The sequence below is a fragment of the Dipodomys merriami genome, unplaced genomic scaffold, assembly GCF_024711535.1.
Source record: "Dipodomys merriami isolate MVZ:Mamm:240054 unplaced genomic scaffold, mDipMer1.0.p SCAF_47, whole genome shotgun sequence".
Classification (NCBI taxonomy): domain Eukaryota; kingdom Metazoa; phylum Chordata; class Mammalia; order Rodentia; family Heteromyidae; genus Dipodomys; species Dipodomys merriami.
In genome coordinates, this window is record NW_027206035.1 from 329,250 (window position 1) to 336,444 (window position 7,195).

The window sequence follows — 7,195 nt, forward strand, 5'->3', positions numbered from 1 at the left end:
TTTTTTGGTATGTTACAGCTTGAACTCTGAGCCAGCTTGCTGTTCCTGAGGTTTTTGCTCAAGGTTAATGTTCTACCACTTGAGTCACACCTCCTTTTCCAGGTCTTTGGTGCTTAATTTGAGATGAGTCTACGGAATTGCCTGCCCAGTCTGGCTTTGAACCTCAATCCTCAGATCTAAGCCTCCTGAGTAGCGAGGTTTCAGGCATGAGCCACCAGCCAGCTAACACTTGAATGTTTTATGACAATATTTGGCCAACATTTTGAATCTTGCTACAAGGCCAGGCATGGTCACTTTTGACTTCGTGTCCATTAAAAACTATGATTGATAACTCTTAGAACCAACTCCTGGAATTTGTGGGCACTGTTTTTGTTGTCTCGTGTCAGAAAAATCCTCTAAAAGAAAAAAAAAACAGGAGAGGGGGTAACACTGTTCAACAAGAAATGTACTCATTGCACTACTTATATAACAGCAACTCCTCTGTATAACACCTTTATAATAAAATTAAAATTTAAAAAAGCCTCCAGTGCATGCTACTGAGTGTATAAGTGCTGTGTCTGCAGTGACTGGCTTTATTCTCGCTTCACTATTAAGAATAATATCAGGTTTATCCCTCTTACTGTTCCCCTTTCCACCCAATCATACATAACAGAAATTGTATCTGAGCATTAATTTATATTTGTCCACAGAACAGACCTGTGCACAGAAAAAGAAAGAGAACCCACATAAGGCCTACAAATTGCTTATGATCACTAACCATCAGTCAAAGTATGAGGAACATCATATAATTTTAAATCTTCAAAAAATATATCCTCAAAATGGACCATTATTTAGTAATAAACACTGGCTTTATCCAAGGCTTTCCTTTCAGAAGAGGAGAGATACAGGGAAAGGATTTTCTGGATTCTAGCATAAACTTGCTCATAAGTCCATGGGAGTTCCTTGTGCATTCTCTAGTTCATTACTATACTCTTTTCACCAGCAATTAAGGCAAAAGAAGGAAATCTTATCAACTGCATCATAGGAATTTAACAGAAATAAGCAATAATCTGTTTAGACTATAGAGAAAGATGGTGCACACCTCATAGAATCTAGGGAGAAAATGAGACAAAAAACACTTCATGTTAATATTTTTCCTACTTAATTTAAATTTTGTGTGAAGAGGTTTTCCCCTATTGTTGAAGATACATTGTCTTGTGTCTTCTTTTTATCATTTGTACATACATATGAAAAAATTAATTTTGAACACATAATTTTCATTTGGTGGGTCCAAATTAGGTTACATAGATTTGACCCATCTTAAAAATTATTTACAATGATTTATAGTATAGTGATGTCAGTAATGGATCTTCACACTCTTACACAAACTTGATACATAGGACTCCAAGTGAGAAATTTAGTTTTGCCATTTAATCACTAGAGGGAAAGCAAACCAGGCAAAAATATACTTTAAAATAAACAGAAATGTGCTTATTATTAGTCAAATAAAAACATGTACTTTTTTGATATATCATGTAGAAAAAGCTTATAATGTTCTCAGTGGATGCCTCATGTCACAGGACAATTTCATTTTGACACTAGATGCTAATCCTCAGATAGATCTAGTTGTTTCAGTGCCTAGAATATACCCAACATCTTAAGAAATGTTTGTCAACAAACTTCAAATAGTATCTCTTCTGCCTGTGAAATCAGAAAGAAAAGAGGTGGAATAGAGCAGAAAGATAGGTAACAACTTACCTCTTCCAATTCCTACTTTTAAAAAAATCCTGTAGTAATTATTACATAAAATTCAATTTTTTTCAGTAAAAGTGTGTTGAAACTCACCACTTGTTCAGAGGTTAACAGAGCTGAAATGAGAGACCAGATTACTGCTATTTTGAAACACAACAGATTCAAAGGGAAATTTCTTCACAGAAAAACAAAGATACTGAAATCACCTAACAGAACTTAATTCAGAGCATTAGAAAGTTTTATTTAAGCTAATAAGTGGAGTAGAAATTATCCATACCTCACATTTGATAATGAACCAGAAATAGTATTAAATAAATCCAACTTATCCCAGTTATTTTGGCATATAATAGCTTTACGTTATATCTTTAATCTAAAGAAGATAAAGAGTTAACATATAGCTAGTGGCAAAAAGCTTGCCTAGCAAAGGCAATGTTAGAGGTGGTGGTCAAACAGACTTGTATACTTATTACTTGGGAGATTGAGGCAGAAGGATCATGCTTTTGAGGCTACCCTAGGTTATTCAGCAAGCTCTTACTAAATAAAAACGTGGAAAAATTATAAACTTTTTTGCTGTCCTTTGTAGGAGTGTAAGAATTTAGTTATTCTGAAACTTTGTGTATATTGTAGAACTACATAAATTGAACAAGTAAGGAAATGTATTTATAGTGGGAACAAAATTTCTCATTATAGATGGTTATTACAAATGGAATATTGATAGTAAAGGAAAAATTCTATGAAGTCTGGATTAGAATGTAAAGCTTAGTAGAAGTTTGAATGCATGGACATATTTTGTGTTTTCTAGCTTTCTTTACTAAAGAAAATTAATTAAACACATTATCAAGCACTCAAATCTTTTTTCCTTAGTACCTTTCCACACTAATAAGATCTAGAGTTCCTAGGAAAATAATATATATAAATATCTGGGGACACAACAAAAGAATATGGCAATTGATCAATTCTAAAAAAGTCCCATTTGGCCATATCTATGAAAATGTAAGTAGACAATAATCCATTGGATAGAATAAGAATCCAAGGCTACACATTGGTTCTTCCAAAAGTGCAAGACAACAGTGATGATAGACAGACAGACAGACAGATAGATAGATAAATAGATAGATAGATAGATAGATGGCTATGTGGGTAGATGTATGGATAATTATATAAATTAGATAGTAAATAGATGTGAAGAAAAGGCTTCTTTTTACAGTAGAAGTGTGACACTGAATACATCAGAGAGAACAATGTAGTTAGAAATTTACCATTTTATATTTATAATAAATGCTAAGAGATAAGTCAGACAAAATTACTGGCTGCTAAGTGAAAAGCCTTTGGAGGAAAGGGACTACTGGAAAGAGGATGGATCTTCTGTGATCTTGCCCCTGGTAAAATGCCTGTGTGTGTGTGTGTGTGTGTGTGTGTGTGTATGTGTGTGTGTGTGTGTGTGTGTGTGTGTGTGTGTGTGTGTGTGTGTGTGTGTATTTGTAGAATTTGAACTTCTGTTTCAAAACCCTCTATGAGAATGACTGGAGTTTTCCCTCATAGGTTGATGCAGGAGAAAGTGTGCCTGTCTTCATGCCACACCAGTGCATACTCAATGTAACATGTGGTGCATGACCATTGGTTCTGTTATACAATATAGGACCTAAGCCTTGCACCTGCTAGCTTTTCAAGGACTTACATAAGTGCTGGAAGCATAAAAATACTTTGAAATTAGTTTCGAAATATGAAACTGACTAAAGTCAAAGTCCAGAAATAACTAATTAAATATTTAAATTAGTTATGTCAACTTCATTCTTAGTATTTATAATCATTAATTTTATATGTAAAAAGCAATTTTTAAGCTAAGATTTACAGGGGTGAGCCACTAGTGCCCAACAGAACATATACCTTTAATAGTCAAAAACTTTGAGACACACAAGTTCCAAGCTAACCAGAACTTAACACTCCAACTCTTGGCTGCCTAATCCCTCTACAAAATCCCAATGTCTTCCCTCTGCTTTAGAGTTGGGGGTTGAAATACTCATAGTTTTATGTCTGTATATTTACTTGATATTTTCATGGGGGTCATTCCTCTCTATAATGTTATGATATAAAGTTTAATTACCAAAGCAATCAGAAGGGATACTTTCCACCAAACCCTTAAGCCCTATCACACTCTCAGTTTCCATATCTATGTGCAGTGTGTGTGTGTGTGTGTGTGTGTGTGTGTGTGTGTGTGTGTGTGTGTGTGTGTTCCCTTTTTTCCCAGTACTGGGGCTTACTGAGTGCTTTCCCTTGCTTTTTTTCATTCAAGGCTGGCTCTCTGCTCTCTACCACTTAAACCACTCATCTACTTCTTGTTAATCAGAAATAATTTCACAGGCTTTCCTGTCTGGCTAAGCTCCAAATCAGGATCCTCAGATTTAGTCTCCTTAGTAGCTGTGATAGCAGGCATGAGCGCTTACATATATTTTATCTATTGTTCTAGTTCCCATTGCATATAAATCTTCCTCTTATACCCCTTCTCTTGTCCATTGTATAGAGATCTCTACTTTCATTATGTTTATCTTTCTTTTTTTTAGAATTAATTGAGAAAATGTTTTGAAATCAGTTCTAAATTTTACACATTTTTTCTATTCCTTATGGTTATAATTATAGTCCTATTCCTTATGGCTATAATTATGGGATATAATTCTGTTAATTGTGTATCATTCTTATCTTTTATGAAGATTTAAAGAAAGTTATTTAGGCCCTAAAAAGCTTTGTTCAATGCATTGTTTGACATATTTCATGTATTTTGGAGCTAGTTATTTATTGGAAATTGAGTATCACATGCAGATCTAGAGAACAAAGAGATTTATGTTGTAATTGAAGACATGAGTTTCTAGGTAACATTCATGTGAGTCTTAAAACCCTCATAAATGTGAGGCTTAAAATCCTCACATTGTAAGTAATTAACACATTCAATGTGAGTGTTTTGGATAAATTATTTAAGCCTTAGTTTTGTTAGCGCTAATTGGGAATAATGATACCAGCTTCATAGAATTGGAAACGGCTGAACATTCCTAACCTGAACATCTAAAGTCCAAAATACTTGAATCCAGAGCTTTCAGAGAATTGACACGACCTCACAAGAGGAAAATTCCCAATTGCCTCTGATGTAATTCAGCGAAAATGAAGGTACACACACACACACACACACACACAGTATATATATATATATATATATATATATATATATATATATATATATATATATATATATATATATATATATATATAATCACCTCAGAATATGTTCATTGTATATGAAACAGTAAATTTCATATTTTTATTTCAATCTTGTCCTAAAAGATACATGCAAACACACACACATGTACAAATATTCCAAAATCCAATCACAGATCTGAAATCTAAAACACTTCTGATGCCTAAAATTTCAAAGAAAGGATAGTTAATCTATATAATTGAAATAATAGAAATGAAACACTTGACCATTGAGTTGAAACCACTTATACAATAATAAAAAATGTTAATTAGAAATAAAATTAATTTAAAAATGAAACATTCAATTCACAATAAACACTTAATGAACAGTAGTTACCTATATCATTAATGCCATCGTCATAATTAACATTTTCAGTGTATCTAAAATTTTTGAAATTACTGCTCAAGAGGAACAGAGTATGTATATAGTTCTGTAGCTCTATAACAGAGAGTTCTCACATACCAGAGGAATATCACTTCTTTTAATTTCATGACTATTGTTATACCCAACCCTTTAGAAGTACTCTGTATTCTTAGAACCAATCAATCAAGTTGAAATAATTTGTTTTTACAATCAGTTCAATTTCTTTCAAGTCTGTAATTTTCCAGAATACTTTTGTAACTTATCTATTGTATTATCTTTGGAGACAGAGTGATTTCAAGTGAAGTATTACAATGGAATGACATTTTTATCATTATCTTTGTTTTAGTAGATAATAAATATAGTAGGCATAGATAGATTAATATTAGAAATTACTTAAAGTGCCTAACAAAAATTATATCAATCACTTGCTCTATTATGGCTAGAAATTTTGAGGAAAATATACTATTGACTGAATACTCCTTAAAAGTTTCAGTTATGACAATGTATTGTTTTCTTCCTTTTTTATAGTCTATCCTTTATCTGACATCTTAGTGATCTTTTAAAAGGCAAATTTTTAAACCTATTTTATTTTATTTTTATTGTGAAAATACCGTACAGAGGAGTTACAATTACATAAGCAAGGTAATGAGTACATTTCTTATCAAGCATTGTTGCCTCCTCCTTTGTTTACCCTTCCCATCCCTTCCCATCTCCCCTTCTTCCCCGCACCTCCCCGTCTTCCTCCCCCCTCCCCCGCACCAAAGTTATAAAGTTCGTTTTTCGACATAACGTCTTGTACTTCTCATTGTTGCAATGGGTCAAACTGTATCCCTATTTAAACACTTTGCTTTTTCCCTTCCCTTCCCCAAATGATACCAACATCAAATACAGTGACAGGGGTTATAACGTGGGGGAGGGACATCCAAAGCAACAAAGAAATCATCTCATAAATATATTAGAAACAATAGCAAGTAAGAAAAAAAAAAACATTTGAGTCCCTATCTTGGGGTTCATTTCACCTAACATCAACTTATCTGACCGTTTCTACTTCTGAACCAGGTACCAGAGGCTCGTATCTATAATCACAGATGCTCAGAAGGCTGAGATTTGAGGACTGAGGTTAGAAGCCAGCTAGAGGGAAAAAAAGTCCAAAGTCTCATCTTCAATTAACCAGGAGAATGCCTTGAGGACAATACCTAGCCTCTGAATTCAAGCTCCAGGCCCAGTGCACACATGCTCTGCACATATGCGTACCTACGCATATACACACATGCACACTCAGTGCAAATCTGACCGCATTTCCCTTGTTTACCTTTTTCTGAACTCTCATATAACAAAGCCCCCATGAGGTGTTTTCTACGATGCAATTCATCCGTATGCACCCCATGTCTCAACCAGATAGAACTATTTTCAGTTGTCAGAACATATGATATTTTACTCAGAATATCCTCCTTGCCTTGAAGGCCCTTTCACATTGTTTACTAAATTTCTCCGTGGATTGTAGGACTCAATTCTTTTCTTTTTGAATTATTTCTGTATATTTTATCAAATGAAATTGAGCTCACTGACTTGTACCCACCTACCTGCTGTTATCCTTTATTGTATATACTTTGTATCTGTCCCATCAGCTGGAGTATTGGCTCTATGAATGCAAGGCAGAGATTTCTGCAGTGAGAGTGATTTCTCCTGTATCTTCTGATCTATACCTATATAGATTACACTTCTGGCTTGTCATACTTAATATGGCATGTCTAGGGGAAGAGATGTGGTACTTAAGGACATGTCCTTGAACTTTGCCAACCTCAGCATCCTATACTTTTTACTTTCTCATAAGCAAACTGGAGATGGTAATAA